An 18750-nucleotide genomic window follows, 5' to 3' on the forward strand; every position below is an offset into this window, starting at 1 on the left:
TCCTGGCTTTTGCCAAACACAGATTCTACCTACTACAAGATGGTGAAGCATGATTCATCACTCCAGAGAACGTGTTTCCACTGCTCCAGAGTCCTATGGCAGTGAGCGTTCCACCACTCCAGCCCACGCTGGGCATTGCGCATGGTGATCTTAGGCTTGTGTGCGGCTAATCGGCCATGGAAACCCATTTCATGAACCTCCCGACGAACAGTTCTTGTGCTGACATTGCTTCCAGAGGCAGTTTAGATTCTTACGTACTATGCGCTTCAGCACTCGACGGTCCCATTCTGTGAGCTTGTGTGGCCTACCACTTCACGGCTGAGCCGTTGTTGCTCTTAGACATTTCCACTTCACAATAACAGCACTTACAGTTGACCGGGGCAGCTCTAGCAAGGCAGACATTTGATGAACTGACTTATTGGAAATGTGTCATCCTATAATGGTGCCACGTTGAAAGTCACTGAGCTCCTCAGTACGGGCCATTCTATTTCCAATGAACTCTTCAGTGAGGCCATTCTACTGCCATTGCTTGTCTATGGAGATCGCAAGGCTGTGTGCTCAATTGTATACACGTAACAGCAAGGGGTGTGGCTGACATAGCCGAATCCACTAATTTAAAGAGGTGTCCATGTACTTTTGTACTTGACAGTGTTGTATGTGTCAAACAGAGGTACATTGCTTGGTTGGTGAACTTGGTTTCAGTGAACCTGTAGGCCTGCGTATATAGAAAGATTTATGTCTGGTCTGAGTCACTTTATTTCCTGCAGGTGTAATTCATTATTGTTACATTATTCTGTACCGTTCTGTGCCATTTATTTATTTAGCAAAAAAATATTCACCCACAAAATGTAAATCCCAGTGCGGCTGGTCGGCCTGCTCTTTCTCCTCCCTAATGATGGGAGTGTGTGTTCAGTCCTCGGTCTGTTGCCCGTAGAATATTCTAGTTTATTCATTGATGGCCTTGCTTTACTGAAGTTGTGAGACATTGCAAGGAAAGAAATGGCAAAATAGAACATTGCATTGTGAGATCCAGCTATTTCCGATAGGTCAAGTGCACGGTTCTGACTCAGTCTGCCTTGTGGCCGACCTGCCTATACTGTACCCCTCCCCTCTCTCCATTACTTGCTAGCTCACAATTTACGGCAACGAATCAGTCTCCTCCGTTCCAAAAATACAGACTTTTAAGAGTCGATTCCTAGCTGAATATGTGTTTTCTTTCTACTAAATGTCTTGGTAAATCACGGTATTCCAAATTTAAAGTACTTTTTTTTTAGGAGAGAGTGGTCTGAGCAGCAGGCAGTTCTGGTCACCTAGTGGTGGACGTTAGTCCGGCTTCAGAAGTGGCATTCCTGTACAGATTCCAGCCCGTTCAGCGGCGCTTCTAAACTATCACCAGAGAAGGTTTTTAGTCGACATTTAAACACAGTAGTGTACCCTTCTAGAGAAACAACAACCTATGTAGATATAACTCAATCGCCCAGTCGACATTTAAACGCTGTAGTGTACCCTTCCAGACAAACAACAACCTATGTAGATATAACTCAATCGCCCAGTCGACATTTAAACGCTGTAGTGTACCCTTCCAGACAAGCAACAACCTATGTAGATAGAACTCAATCGCCCAGTCGACATTTAAACGCTGTAGTGTACCCTTCCAGACAAACAACAACCTATGTAGATATAACTCAATCGCCCAGTCGACATTTAAACGCAGTAGTGTACCCTTACAGACAAACAACAACCTATGTAGATATAACTCAATCGCCCAGTCGACATTTAAACGCAGTAGTGTACCCTTACAGACAAACAACAACCTACAGTGCCTTGCGAAAGTATTCGGCCCCCTTGAACTTTGCGACCTTTTGCCACATTTCAGGCTTCAAACATAAAGATATAAAATTGTATTTTTTTGTGAAGAATCAACAACAAGTGGGACACAATCATGAAGTGGAACGACATTTATTGGATATTTCAAACTTTTTTAACAAATCAAAAACTGAAAAATTGGGCGTGCAAAATTATTCAGCCCCTTTACTTTCAGTGCAGCAAACTCTCTCCAGAAGTTCAGTGAGGATCTCTGAATGATCCAATGTTGACCTAAATGACTAATGATGATAAATACAATCCACCTGTGTGTAATCAAGTCTCCGTATAAATGCACCTGCACTGTGATAGTCTCAGAGGTCCATCAAAAGCGCAGAGAGCATCATGAAGAACAAGGAACACACCAGGGAGGTCCGAGATACTGTTGTGAAGAAGTTTAAAGCTGGATTTGGATACAAAAAGATTTCCCAAGCTTTAAACATCCCAAGGAGCACTGTGCAAGCGATAATATTGAAATGGAAGGAATATCAGACCACTGCAAATCTACCAAGACCTGGCCGTCCCTCTAAACTTTCAGCTCATACAAGGAGAAGACTGATCAGAGATGCAGCCAAGAGGCCCATGATCACTCTGGATGAACTGCAGAGATCTACAGCTGAGGTGGGAGACTCTGTCCATAGGACAACAATCAGTCGTATATTGCACAAATCTGGCCTTTATGGAAGAGTGGCAAGAAGAAAGCCATTTCTTAAAGATATCCATAAAAAGTGTTGTTTAAAGTTTGCCACAAGCCACCTGGGAGACACACCAAACATGTGGAAGAAGGTGCTCTGGTCAGATGAAACCAAAATTGAACTTTTTTGCAACAATGCAAAATGTTATGTTTGGCGTAAAAGCAACACAGCTCATCACCCTGAACACACCATCCCCACTGTCAAACATGGTGGTGGCAGCATCATGGTTTGGGCCTGCTTTTCTTCAGCAGGGACAGGGAAGATGGTTAAAATTGATGGGAAGATGGATGGAGCCAAATACAAGACCATTCTGGAAGAAAACCTGATGCAGTCTGCAAAAGACCTGAGACTGGGATGGAGATTTGTCTTCCAACAAGACAATGATCCAAAACATAAAGCAAAATCTACAATGGAATGGTTCAAAAATAAACATATCCAGGTGTTAGAATGGCCAAGTCAAAGTCCAGACCTGAATCCAATCGAGAATCTGTGGAAAGAACTGAAAACTGCAGTTCACAAATGCTCTCCATCCAACCTCACTGAGCTCGAGCTGTTTTGCAAGAGGAATGGGAAAAAATGTCAGTCTCTCGATGTGCAAAACTGATAGAGACATACCCCAAGCGACTTACAGCTGTAATCGCAGCAAAAGGTGGCGCTACAAAGTATTAACTTAAGGGGGCTGAATAATTTTGCACGCCCAATTTTTCAGTTTTTGATTTGTTAAAAAAGTTTGAAATATCTAATAAATGTCGTTCCACTTCATGATTGTGTCCCACTTGTTGTTGATTCTTCACAAAAAAATACAGTTTTATATCTTTATGTTTGAAGCCTGAAATGTGGCAAAAGGTCGCAAAGTTCAAGGGGGCCGAATACTTTCGCAATGCACTGTATAACTCGCGGTCAATACGTTGACTTCAGAAAGTATTCACAAACCCTTGATTTATTCCACATTTTGTACAGCCTGAATTCAAAATGGTGTAAAAATATTTTTTTTCTCAGCCAATGACACACAATACCAAATAACGACAAAATGAAAACGTTTTTTTTTTTAACATTTTTTGCAAATGTATTGAAAATTAAATACAGAAATCCCGTTTACATACATATTCACACCCCTAAATCAATAATTGGCAGAAGCACCTTTGGCGGTGATTACAGCTGTGAGTCTTTTGGGGTAAGTCTCTATGAGCTTTGCTTTACCTGGTTTGTACAATATTTGCCCATTAATGTAAAACAAATTGTTGATTGTTGATTGTTGATCATTGTGAGACAGCAATTTTCAAGTCTTGCCATAGATTTTCAAGTCAATTTATGTCAAAACTGTAACTAGGTCACTCAGGAACATTCAACGTTGTCTTGGTAAGCAACTCCAGTGTATATTTGTCCTTGTGTTTTAGGTTATTGTCCTGCTGAAAGGGTAAATTCGTCTCCCTGTGTCTGTTGGAAAGCAGACTGAACCAGGTTTTCCTCTTAACTCTATTCTGTAACATCCCATCATGCTCTAGGATTGTGCCTGTGCTTATAGCTGTATTCAGTTTATTTTTATCCTAAAAAAAGTTCCTAGTCCCTGCAGATGACTAACGGATTTGTCCCAAACATAAAAAGTTAATTTCTTTGCCACATTTTTTGCAGTATTATTTCAGGTGCCTTGTTGCTAACATGATGCATGTTTCTGAACTTATTTAGGCTTGTCATAACAAAGGATTTGAATAGTTATTGACTCAAAGCATTTCAGATTTAAATTTTTATACATTTCCAAAACATTCTACAAACAAAATTCCACTTGGACATTATTGGGTATTTGTGTGTCGATCAGTGACACAAAATCTCAATGTAATGAATGTTTCATTCAGGCTGTAACACAACAGCACGTGGGGAAAGTAGTACAGTACATAAGTGTCATGTTCTGACCTTTATTTCCTTTGTTTTGTCGTTATTTAGGATGGTCAGGGCGTGAGTTGGGTGGGCAGTCTATGTTTGTTTTTCTATGATTTGGGGATTTCTATGTTTCGGCCTAGTATGGTTCTCAATCAGAGGCAGGTGTCGTTAGTTGTCTCTGATTGAGAATCATACTTAGGTAGCCTGAGTTTCACTGTTTGTTTGTGGGTGTTTGTTTCCGTGTCTGTGTTTTTCACCACACGGTACTGTTTCGGTTTTCGTTCGTTTCACGTTTATTGTTTTTGTATTCATAGTGTTCAGTTTATGTTTTTAAATAAACAACCATGGACACTTACCACGCTGCGTTTTGGTCCCTGCTACACCTACTCCTCAGACGAGGAGGAAATCTGCCGTTACAATAAGTAATAGGACCATTATTCTGCATTGTGAATTGACATGGATATTATATTTGTATTATTATTATTTTAACAGAAAACTGATATTTTTTTTCTCCATTTTATCACATCCTTAACTAACACAACATATTACAGTTAACAGCAGAACACGAGTCACAGAAAACAGTATCACAACTCAGCAAAACATCCCAACATGGGTGACCTCTACTGAATGATGCACTTCTATTGAAAAGCTTTAAAACCAAAACACAATAGCAGAGATAGTAAGGTATTACAGCTGTGTGAAACAGGCACAGTAGGTTCTGGAATTCAAAAGATGGGTTCTGAACTGTTAAGATGGGTTATAGAACTGTTAAGATGGGGTCTACAACTGTTAAGATGGTGTCTACAACTGTTAAGATGGGTTCTAGGACTGTTAAGATGGGGTCTACAACTGTTAAGATGGGTTCTAGAACTGTTAAGATGGATACTAAAACTGTTAAGATGGGATCTACAACTGTTAAGAACTGTTAAGATGGGGTCTACAACTGTTAAGATGGGTTCTACAACTGTTAAGATGGGGTCTACAACTGTTAAGATGGGGTCTACAACTGTTAAGATGGGGTCTACAACTGTTAAGATGGGGTCTACAACTGTTGTGATGGGTTCAACAACTGTTCAGATGGGTTCTACAACTGTTAAGATGGGTACTACAAGTGTTAAGATGAGTTCAACAAATGTTAAGATGGGTTCTAGAACTGTTAAGATGGGTTCTAGAACTGTTAAGATGGGATCTAGAACTGTTAAGATGGGATCTACAGCTGTTAAGATGGGTTCAACAAATGTTAAGATGGACACCACAACTGTTAAGATGGGTTCTACAACTGTTAAGATGGGGTCTACAACTGTTAAGATGGGGTCTACAACTGTTAAGATGGGTTCTAGAACTGTTAAGATGTGTTCTAGAAATGTTAAGATGGGTTCTAGAACTGTTGAGATTGGATCTAGAACTGTTAAGATGGGTTCTAGAACAGCTAAGATGGGTTCTATAACTGTTAAGATGGGTTCTACAGCTGTTAAGATGGGTTAAACAAATGTTAAGATGGGTTCTAAAACTGTTAAGATGGGTTCTACAACTGTTAAGATGGTGTCTACAACTGTTAAGATGGGGTCTACAACTGTTAAGATGGGGTCTACAACTGTTAAGATGGGGTCTACAACTGTTGTGATGGGTTCAACAACTGTTCAGATGGGTTCTACAACTGTTAAGATTGGTTCTACAAGTGTTAAGATGAGTTCAACAAATGTTAAGATGGGTTCTAGAACTGTTAAGATGGGTTCTAGAACTGTTAAGATGGGATCTAGAACTGTTAAGATGGGATCTACAGCTGTTAAGATGGGTTCAACAAATGTTAAGATGGATACCACAACTGTTAAGATGGGTTCTACAACTGTTAAGATGGGGTCTACAACTGTTAAGATGTGTTCTAGAACTGTTAAGATGTGTTCTAGAAATGTTAAGATGTGTTCTAGAACTGTTGAGATTGGTTCTAGAACTGTTGAGATTGGATCTAGAACTGTTAAGATGGGTTCTAGAACAGCTAAGATGGGTTCTAGAACTGTTAAGATGGGTTCTACAGCTGTTAAGATGGGTTCAACAAATGTTAAGATGGGTTCTAAAACTGTTAAGATGGGTTCTAGAACTGTTAAGATGGGGTCTACAACTGTTAGGATTGGGTCTAGAACTGTTAAGATGGGTTATAGAACTGTTAAGATGGGGTCTACAACTGTTAAAAATGGGGTCTACAACTGTTAAGAACTGTTAAGATGGGTTCTACAGCTGTTAAGATGGGTTCAACAACTGTTAAGATGGATACTACAACTGTTAAGATGGGTTCAAGAACTGTTAAGATGGGTTCTAGAACTGTTAAGATGGGATCTAGAACTGTTAAGATGGGATCTAGAACTGTTAAGATGGGATCTACAGCTGTTAAGATGGGTTCAACAAATGTTAAGATGGATACTACAACTGTTAAGATGGGGTCTACAACTGTTAAGATGGGGTCTACAACTGTTAAGATGGGGTCTACAACTGTTAAGATGGGGTCTACAACTGTTAAGATGGGGTCTACAACTGTTAAGATGGATTCTAGAACTGTTAAGATGGGTTCTAGAAATGTTAAGATGGGGTCTACAACTGTTAAGATGGGGTCTACAACTGTTAAGATGGATTCTAGAACTGTTAAGATGGGTTCTAGAAATGTTAAGATGGGGTCTACAACTGTTAAGATGGATTCTAGAACTGTTAAAATGGGTTCTAGAAATGTTAAGATGTTGTCTACAACTGTTAAGATGGGGTCTACAACTGTTAAGATGGGGTCTACAACTGTTAAGATGGATTCTAGAACTGTTAAGATGGGTTCTAGAAATGTTAAGATGGGTCCTATAACTGTTAAGATGGGATCTAGAACTGTTAAGATGGGTTCTAGAACTGTTAAGATGGGTTCTAGAACTGTTAAGATGGGGTCTACAACTGTTAAGATGGGGTCTACAACTGTTAATATGGGTTCTACAACTGTTAAGATGGGATCTAGAACTGTTAATTTGGGTTCTATAACTGTTAAGATGGGTTCTAGAACTGTTAAGATGGGTTCTAGAACTGTTAAGATGGGTTCTACAACTGTTGCGATGGGTTCTACAACTGTTAGGATTGGGTCTACAGCTGTTAAGATGGGTTCTAAAACTGTTAAGATGGGTTCTAAAACTGTTAAGATGGGATCTAGAACTGTTAAGATGGGGTCTACAACTGTTAATATGGGGTATACAACTGTTAAGATGGGTTCTACAACTGTTAAGATGGGTTCTACAACTGTTAAGATGGGATCTAGAACTGTTAATGTGGGTTATATAACTGTTAAGATGGGTTCTAGAACTGTTAAGATGGGTTCTACAGCTGTTAAGATGGGTTCTACAGCTGTTAAGATGGTGTCTACAACTGTTACGATGGGGTCTACAACTGTTAAGATGGGTTCTAGAACTGTTAAGATGGGTTCTAGAACTATTAAGATGGGTTCTAGAACTGTTAAGATGGGTTGTGGAACTATTAAGATGTTAATAGCTCAGATTTGTCAGCACTTTAATCCTCAAGAGGGGGTTTAGACAGAAGAGGGACATCAGAGTGCTAAGAGAGAGAGAGAGAGAGAACGAGGTTTAGAATGCAGCTGAGAACAGGCTACAGTGTGTGTGTGTGTGTATGCGTAGTGCCACTGTCTGTGTCAGTGTGTGTGTGTGTGTGTGTGTGTGTGCGTGCGTGCTATATGAGAGCAGACAGCGCCATACGCCAGGGTCAGCGAGCAGCTGTTGCCACGGTGATGTTGACCAGGCAGCCAGCCGGCTGGGCGACAGCTGTCCTCTAAATATCACAGCACCTGCCAGGAACGTATGAACCCACACAAACACACACTAACGTGTGCATACAGTAGACATACACACGCATACACACGCCATAGTGCGCTCAGACACACACGTGTTGTTCCTCAGCGACAGTAACCAGGGAACCTGGTACTTACAGTAGGTGTGTCTAGCTAGGGGACAACTCCCCCGTTCCTCAGCGACAGTAACCAGGGAGACTGGCTCTTACAGTAGGTGTGTCTAGCTAGGGGCCAACTCCCCCGTTCCTCAGCGACAGTAACCAGGGAGACTGGCTCTTACAGTAGGTGTGTCTAGCTAGGGGCCAACTCCCCCGTTCCTCAGCGACAGTAACCAGGGAGACTGGCTCTTACAGTAGGTGTGTCTAGCTAGGGGCCAACTCCCCCGTTCCTCAGCGACAGTAACCATGGAGACTGGCTCTTACAGTAGGTGTGTCTAGCTAGGGGCCAACTCTACCGTTCCTCAGCGACAGTAACCAGGGAGACTGGCTCTTACAGTAGGTGTGTCTAGCTAGGGGCCGATTCCCCGATCCTCAGCGACAGTAACCAGGGAGACTGGCTCTTACAGTAGGTGTGTCTAGCTAAGGGCCAACTCTACCTTTCCTCAGCGACAGTAACCAGGGAGACTGGCTCTTACAGTAGGTGTGTCTAGCTAGGGGCCGACTCCCCCGATCCTCAGCGACAGTAACCAGGGAGACTGGCTCTTACAGTAGGTGTGTCTAGCTAGGGGCCAACTCCCCCGTTCCTCAGCGACAGTAACCAGGGAACATGGCTCTTACAGATGGTGTGTCTAGCTAGGGGCCAACTCCCCCGTTCCTCAGCGACAGTAACCAGGGAACATGGCTCTTACAGATGGTGTGTCTAGCTAGGGGCCAACTCCCCCGTTCCTCAGCGACAGTAACCAGGGAGACTGGCTCTTACAGTAGGTGTGTCTAGCTAGGGGCCAACTCCCCCGTTCCTCAGCAACAGTAACCAGGGAGACTGGCTCTTACAGTAGGTGTGTCTAGCTAGGGGCCAACTCCCCCGTTCCTCAGCGACAGTAACCAGGGAGACTGGCTCTTACAGTAGGTGTGTCTAGCTAGGGGCCGATTCCCCCGTTCCTCAGCGACAGTAACCAGGGAGACTGGCTCTTACAGTAGGTGTGTCTAGCTAGGGGCCAACTCCCCCGTTCCTCAGCGACAGTAACCAGGGAACATGGCTCTTACAGTAGGTGTGTCTGAGTCTGGCACTTAGGTTGCATTTACACAGGCAGCTCAAATCTGATCTGTTTCCACAATTATTGGCCTTTAGATCGATCAGAACAGATATTTTTGGCAACATTAGTCAGTTAACCTAACCCATCTATGGTTGTTAGTTACCCTAACTACCTACTATAGTTAGTTACCCTAACCCCTTACTATAGTTAGTTACCCTAACCCCCAACTATAGTTAGTTACCCTAACCCCCTACTATAGTTAGTTACCCTAACCCCTTCTATAGTTAGTTACCCTAACCCCCAACTATAGTTAGTTACCCTAACCCCCTACTATAGTTAGTTACCCTAACCCCCTACTATAGTTAGTTACCCTAACCCCCTACTATAGTTAGTTACCCTAACCCCTTACTATAGTTAGTTACCCTAACCCCCTACTATAGTTAGTTACAATAAGCCCCTACTATAGTTAGTTACCCTAACCCCTACTATAGTTAGTTACCCTAACCCCTTACTATAGTTAGTTACCCTAACCCCCTACTATAGTTAGTTACCCTAACCCCCTACTATAGTTAGTTACAATAAGCCCCTACTATAGTTAGTTACCCTAACCCCCTACTATAGTTAGTTACCCTAACCCCCTACTATAGTTAGTTACCCTAACCCCCTACTATAGTTAGTTACCCTAACCCCCAACTATAGTTAGTTACAATAAGCCCCTACTATAGTTAGTTACCCTAACCCCCTACTATAGTTAGTTACCCTAACCCCCAACTATAGTTAGTTACAATAAGCCCCTACTATAGTTAGTTACCCTAACCCCCTACTATAGTTAGTTACAATAAGCCCCTACTATAGTTAGTTACCCTAACCCCCTACTATAGTTAGTTACAATAAGCCCCTACTATAGTTAGTTACCCTAACCCCTACTATAGTTAGTTACTCTAACCCCCTACTATAGTTAGTTACCCTAACCCCCTACTATAGTTAGTTACCCTAACCCCCTACTATAGTTAGTTACAATAAGCCCCTACTATAGTTAGTTACCCTAACCCCTTCTATAGTTAGTTACAATAAGCCCCTACTATAGTTAGTTACCCTAACCCCCAACTATAGTTAGTTACAATAAGCCCCTACTATAGTTAGTTACCCTAACCCCTTCTATAGTTAGTTACCATAACCCCCTACTATAGTTGTTAGTTACCATAACCCCCTACTATAGTTAGTTACCCTAACTACCTACTATAGTTGTTAGTTACCCTAACCCCCTACTATAGTTGTAAGTTACCATAACCCCCTACTATAGTTGTTAGTTACCCTAACACCCTACTATAGTTGTTAGTTACCCTAACCCCCTACTATAGTTGTTAGTTACCCTAACTACCTACTATAGTTGTTAGTTACCCTAACCACATTCCATAGTTGTTAGTTACCCTAACTACCTACTACAGTTGTTAGTTACCCTAACCCACTACTATAGTTGTTAGTTACCCTAACCCACTACTATAGTTAGTTACCCTAACCCCCTACTATAGTTAGTTACCCTAACTACCTACTATAGTTGTTAGTTACCCTAACCACATTCTATAGTTGTTAGTTACCCTAACTACCTACTATAGTTGTTAGTTACCCTAACCCCCTACTATAGTTAGTTACTCTAACCCCCTACTATAGTTAGTTACCCTAACCCCCTACTATAGTCGTTAGATTCCCTAACTACCTACTATAGTTGTTAGTTACCCTAACCCCCTACTATAGTTGTTAGTTACCCTAACTACCTACTATAGTTGTTAGTTACCCTAACCACATTCTATAGTTGTTAGTTACCCTAACTACCTACTATAGTTGTTAGTTACCCTAACCCCCTACTATAGTTAGTTACTCTAACCCCCTACTATAGTTAGTTACCCTAACCCCCTACTATAGTCGTTAGATTCCCTAACTACCTACTATAGTTGTTAGTTACCCTAACCCCCTACTATAGTTGTTAGTTACCCTAACTACCTACTATAGTTGTTAGTTACCCTAACCACATTCCATAGTTGTTAGTTACCCTAACTACCTACTATAGTTGTTAGTTACCCTAACCCACTACTATAGTTGTTAGTTACCCTAACCCACTACTATAGTTAGTTACCCTAACCCCCTACTATAGTTAGTTACCCTAACTACCTACTATAGTTGTTAGTTACCCTAACCACATTCTATAGTTGTTAGTTACCCTAACTACCTACTATAGTTGTTAGTTACCCTAACCCCCTACTATAGTTAGTTACTCTAACCCCCTACTATAGTTAGTTACCCTAACCCCCTACTATAGTCGTTAGATTCCCTAACTACCTACTATAGTTGTTAGTTACCCTAACCCCCTACTATAGTTGTGAGTTACCCTAACCCCCTACTATAGTTAGTTACCCTAACCCCCTACTATAGTCGTTAGTTACCCTAACTACCTACTATAGTTGTTAGTTACCATAACCCCCTACTATAGTTGTTAGTTACCCTAACTACCTTCTATAGTTGTTAGTTACCCTAACCCCCTACTATAGTTAGTTACCCTAACTACCTACTATAGTCGTTAGTTACCCTAACCCCCTGCTATAGTTGTTAGTTACCATAACCCCCTACTACACCACATAACCACACCACACCACCCCATCGCCACACCACACCAACACACCAATACCACCACACCCCACCACCATACCACCACACCCATACCACCACATCACCACACCCATACCACCACGCTAACACACCAACACACCCATACCACCACACCAACACACCCATACCACCACACCCATACTACCACACCACCACACCACCAAACCCATACCACCACACCACCACACCCATACCACCACACCACCCCACCCATACAACCACACCACCACACCACCACACCACCACACCCATACCACCACACCACCACACCCATACTACCACACCACCACACCACCACACCCATACCACCACACCACCACACCCATACTACCACAACAGCACCCCACCACACCCATACCACCACACCACCACACCCATACCACCACACCAGCACACCACCACACCCATACCACCACACCACCACACAACCACACCCATACTACCACACCAACACACCCATACCACCACACCACCACACACATACCATCACACCACCACACCCATACCACCACACATCCACACCCATACCACCACACCACCACACGACCACACCCATACTACCTCACCACCACACCAACACACCCATACCACCACACCACCACACCCATACCACCACCACACCCATACCACCACACCACCACACCCATACTACCACACCACAACACCCATACCACCACCACACCACCACACCCATACCACCACACCCATACCACCACACTCATACCACCACCCCCATACCACCACACCCATACACCACATCACTTCACCATGCAGCGCCATAGGACTCCAGGTAGTTGGAGCCAGGGTGACACACACAGAGACACTTCACCGTGCAGCGCCATAGGACTCCAGGTAGTTGGAGCCAGGGTGACACACACAGAGACACTTCACCGTGCAGCGCCATAGGACTCCAGGTAGTTGGAGCCAGGGTGACACACACAGAGACACTTCACCGTGCAGCGCCATAGGACTCCAGGTAGTTGGAGTCAGGGTGACACACACAGAGAGACACTTCACCATGCAGCGCCATAGAACTCCAGGTAGTTGGAGCCAGGGTGACACACACAGAGACACTTCATCGTGCAGCGCCATAGGACTCCAGGTAGTTGGAGCCAGGGTGACACACACAGAGACCGTGGAGATACAGCGGAGAGTACAACAGGGTTTTTAGACCAGCTGTGGGTTGTTGTGTTCTCTACACACACACACACACACACACACACACACACACACACACACACACACACACACACACACACACACACACACACACACACACACACACACACACACACACACACAAATCTAATGAAACATTGGCATGGTGAAGGAGAAGTGATTATCCTACATAATCAACCATTCAGTCTCCTCATGGCATGGTGAAGGAACGACAGAGGATCGTTATGAAGGACGATAGTACAGGGGGAGAGGGGGGGGGGTGGAGAGAGAGGTGGAGAAAGAGATGACGAGGAAAAGCAGAAAGATGGAGATAGACGACAGACCAAGTATTCATCCTGAACACCCTAATTAACAAACAAAAAACAAAGGCAATGTCTTCTCATGCTTTGTTGACTTCAAAAAAGCTTTTGACTCAATTTGGCATAAGGGTCTGCAAAGCAAATTGATGGAAAGTCGTGTTGGAGGGAAAAACATATGACATTATAAAATCCATGTCAAATGTCTACTGTCTGCTGATGATCTGCTGCTTCTGACCCCAACCAAGGAGGGCCTAGAGCCTAGATCTGTCCCCAACCAAGGAGGGCCTAGAGCCTAGATCTGTCCCCAACCAAGGAGGGCCTAGAGCCTAGATCTGTCCCTATCCAAGGAGGGCCTAGAGCCTAGATCTGTCCCCAACCAAGGAGGGCCTAGAGCCTAGATCTGTCCCCAACCAAGAAGGGCCTAGAGCCTAGATCTGTCCCCAACCAAGGAGGGCCTAGAGCCTAGATCTGTCCCCAACCAAGGAGGGCCTAGAGCCTAGATCTGTCCCCAACCAAGGAGGGCCTAGAGCCTAATTCTGTCCCCAACCAAGGAGGGCCTAGAGCCTAGATCTGTCCCCAACCAAGGCAATGTCTTCTCATGCTTTGTTGACTTCAAAAAAGCTTTTGACTCAATTTGGCACAAGGGTCTGCAAAACAAATTGATGGAAAGTCGTGTTGGAGGGAAAAACGAACGACATTATAAAATCCATGTCAAATGTCTACTGTCTGCTGATGATCTGCTGCTTCTGACCCCAACCAAGGAGGGCCTAGAGCCTAGATCTGTCCCCAACCAAGGAGGGCCTAGAGCCTAGATCTGTCCCCAACCAAGGAGGGCCTAGAGCCTAGATCTGTCCCCAACCACGAAGGGCCTAGAGCCTAGATCTGTCCCCAACCAAGGAGGGCCTAGAGCCTAGATCTGTCCCCAACCAAGGAGGGCCTAGAGCCTAGATCTGTCCCCAACCAAGGAGGGCCTAGAGCCTAATTCTGTCCCCAACCAAGGAGGGCCTAGAGCCTAGATCTGTCCCCAACCAAGGAGGGCCTAGAGCCTAGATCTGTCCCCAACCAAGGAGGGCCTAGAGCCTAGATCTGTCCCCAACCAAGGAGGGCCTAGAGCAGCACCTAGATCTGTCCCCAACCAAGGAGGCCCTAGAGCAGCACCTAGATCTGTCCCCAACCAAGGGCCTAGAGCAGCACCTAGATCTGTCCCCAACCAAGGAGGGCCTAGAGCAGCACCTAGATCTGTCCCCAACCAAGGAGGGCCTAGAGCAGCACCTAGATCTGTCCCCAACCATGGAGGGCCTAGAGCAGCACCTAGATCTGTTCCCAACCAAGGAGGGCCCAGAGCAGCACCTAGATCTGTCTCCAACCAAGGAGGGCCTAGAGCAGCACCTAGATCTGTTCCCAACCAAGGATGGCCTAGAGCAGCACCTAGATCTGTTCCCAACCAAGGAGGGCCTAGAGCAGCACCTAGATCTGTCTCCAACCAAGGAGGGCCTAGAGCAGCACCTAGATCTGTTCCCAACCAAGGCGGGCCTAGAGCAGCACCTAGATCTGTCCCCAACCAAGGATGGCCTAGAGCAGCACCTATATCTTCTGCACAGATTCTGACAGACCTGGGCCCTGACAGTAAATCTAAATAAAATACAAAAATAATGGTGTTCCATCTAGACACCGTTGCCCCATCTAGACACCGTTGCCCTAGAGCACACAAAAAAACTATACATACCTCGGCCTAAACATCACCTCCACAGGTAACTTCCACAAAGCTGTAAAAGAGCTGAGAGACAAGGGAAGAAGGCCATTCTATGCCATCAAAAGGAACATAAAATCTGACATACCAATTAGGATCTGGCTAAAAATACTTGAATCAGTTACAGAACCCATTGCCATTCATGGTGTGGGGTCTGGGGTCCGCACATCAACCAAGAATTCACAAAATGGGACAAACACCAAATTGAGACTCTGGATGCAGGATTCTGCAAAAATATCCTCTGTGTACAACGTAGAACACCAAATAGAGCATAATTAGATACCCACTAATTATCAAAATCCAGGAAAGAGCTGTTAAATTCTACAACCACCTAAAAGGAAGTGATTCTCAAACCTTCCATAACAAAGCCATCACCTACAGAGAAATACACCTGGAGAAAAGCCCCAAAGCAAGCTGGTCCTCGGGCTCTGTTCACAAACAGACCCCACAGAGACCCAAGACAGCAACCCAAATAGACGCAACCAACTAGAATGCTATTTGGCCCTAAACAGAGAGAACACAGTGGCAGAATTTGTATTTATTTACCTATATTTAACTATGCAAGTCAGTTAAGAACAAATTCTTATTTTCAATGACGGCCTAGGAACAGTGGGTTAACTGCCTGTTCAGGGGCAGAACGACAGATTTGTACCTTTCGGTTACTCGTCCAACACTCTAACCACTAGGCTACCCTATCGCCCCAATACCTGACCACTGTGACTGGCACAAACTTAAGGAAATCTTTGACTATGTACAGACTCAGTAAGCATAGCCTTGCTATTGAGAAAGGCTGCCATAGGCAGAACTGGCGCAGGACAGCAGAGAGGAGTAACACAAGTAACTTTACTAAAATATTCCAATAACATGGTGTAATACCGAGCCCACAATAATGGACCGAACATACATAAAACAATCACGCACAAAAACCATGGGGAAAACAGAGGGTTAAGTAATAAACATGTAATTGGGGAATTGAAACCAGGTGTGTAAAACAAAGACAAAACAAATGGAAAATGAAAAGTGAATCGGCGATGGCTAGAACGCCGCCCGAACAAGGAGAGGGACCGGCGGAAGTCGTGACACAAGAGAAGACAGGCTATGTGCTCACTGCCCACATAATGAGGTGGATACTGACCTGCACTTCCTAACGTCCTGCCCAATGTATGACCATATAGAGACACATATTTCCTTCAGATTACACAGACCCACAAAAAATGTGAAAAGACATACAATTTTAATAAACTCCCATATCTACTGGGTGAAATACCACAGTGTGACATCACAGCAGCAAGATTTGTGACCTGTTGCCACAAAAAAAGGGCAACCAGTGAAGAACAAACACCGTTGTAAATACAACCCATATTTATTGTAAATACTCATTTTTATAATTGTTTGTTTTTTTAACCCCTTTTTGTCCCCAATTGGTAGATACAGTCTTGTCCCATCGCAGCAACTCCCGTACGGACTCAGGAGAGGCGAAGGTCGAGAGCCGTGCGTCCTCCGAAACACACACTGCTGCTGCTTAACCCGGAAGCCAGCCGCACCAATGAGAAAAGACCTTACACCTGGCGTGCACTGCGCCCAGTCCACCACAGCAGTAGCTAGTGTGTAATGGGACAAGGCATCCCTGCCGGCCTTTCCCTCCCCTAACAAGGATGACGCTGGGCCAATTGTGCACCGCCCCATGGGTCTCCCGGTCGCAGCCAGCTCGGATTCAAACCCAGAATCTCTAGTAGTACAGCTAGCACTGCAATGCAGTGCCTTAGACCACTGCGCCACTCGGGAGGCCCATTGTAAATACAACCTCTATGTTTATTTATATTCCCTTTTGTACTTTACCTATTTGCATTGCAACGTTACACACTGTATATACATAATATGACATTTGTCTTTATTCTCTTGGAACTTCTGCGAGAAGAGAGACAGAAAGAGAGATGGAGAGAGGAAGGGAGAGAGTTACTACTAGATTACCTACAGAGTTACTGATCCAACGGTCTTAACTGCTAGGTTACCTGCAGAGTTACTGACCCAACGGTCTTAACTGCTAGGTTACCTGCAGAGTTACTGACCCAACGGTCTTAACTGCTAGGTTACCTACAGAGTTACTGACCCAACGGTCTTAACTGCTAGGTTACCTGCAGAGTAACTGACCCAACGGTCTTAACTGCTAGGTTACCTACAGAGTTACTGACCCAACGGTCTTAACTGCTAGGTTACCTACAGAGTTACTGACCCAACGGTCTTAACTGCTAGGTTACCTGCAGAGTTACTGACCCAACGGTCTTAACTGCTAGGTTACCTACAGAGTTACTGACCCAACGGTCTTAACTACTAGGTTACCTGCAGTATATGCCTTGATTTATGTCACATGATTGACTGCAATATTATCGAGGGGTTTTTGTGACACACTTGACTTTTTGTTAGGGGGAGAAAAAAATCCTGATTTGTATCTAACGACTAATCTCTAGTGACGCAGATATTTGTGTGTATGTTGCCGAGTGTGTTACTGAGTGCCTACAGGACAGTATATTATTAAACACTAAATTCTCCATGAACACACTACTGAAATGTTGGGCTCCCGAGTGGTTCAGCCGTCTAAAGGCACTCCATCTCACCTCTAGAGGCGTCACTCCAGACACCCTGGTTTGATTCCAGGCTCTATCACAACCGGCCGCGATTGGGAGTCCCATAGGGCGGCGCATAATTGGCCCAGTGTTGTTAAGAGTTTGGCCCGGGGTAGGCCTTCATTGTAAATAATAATTTGTTCTTAACTGACTTGCCAAGTTAAAATAGAGGTTAAACAAAATAAACACTGTCTATCACAATATATTGGACACTTTATAGTGCACTTCTATTGACTGGGGCCTATGGGGTTTGTAGTGCACTTCTATTGACCAGGGCCTATGGGGTTAGTAGTGCACTTCTATTGACCAGGGTCTATGGGGTCAGTAGTGCACTTCAATTGACCAGGGCCTATGGGGTTAGTAGTGCACTTCTATTGACCAGGGTCTATGGGGTTATTTAGTGCACTTCTATTGACCAGGGTCTATGGGGTTAGTAGTGCACTTCTATTAACCAGGGCCTATGGGGTTAGTAGTGCACTTCTATTGACCAGGGTCTATGGGGTTAGTAGTGCACTTCTATTGACCAGGGTCTATGGGGTTAGTAGTGCACTTCTATTAACCAGGGCCTATGGGGGTCGTAGTGCACTTCTATTGACCAGGGTCTATGGGGGTCTTAGTGCACTTCTATTGACCAGGGTCTATGGGGTTTGTAGTGCACTTCTATTGACCAGGGTCTATGGGGGTCTTAGTGCACTTCTATTGACCAGGGTCTATGGGGTTTGTAGTGCACTTCTATTGACCAGGGTCTATGGGGGTCTTAGTGCACTTCTATTGACCAGG

General features: G+C 44.2%; 1 protein-coding gene across 1 annotated transcript in view; it reads right to left on the minus strand.

Moving 5' to 3' along the window:
• LOC139375798 (receptor-type tyrosine-protein phosphatase mu-like) overlaps positions 1 to 18750 on the minus strand; it is a 418014-nt gene that overhangs the window by 307772 nt on the left and 91492 nt on the right. The window lies entirely within an intron of this gene.

Source organism: Oncorhynchus clarkii, chromosome 20 (assembly GCF_045791955.1).
Source record: "Oncorhynchus clarkii lewisi isolate Uvic-CL-2024 chromosome 20, UVic_Ocla_1.0, whole genome shotgun sequence".
NCBI lineage: Eukaryota > Metazoa > Chordata > Actinopteri > Salmoniformes > Salmonidae > Oncorhynchus > Oncorhynchus clarkii.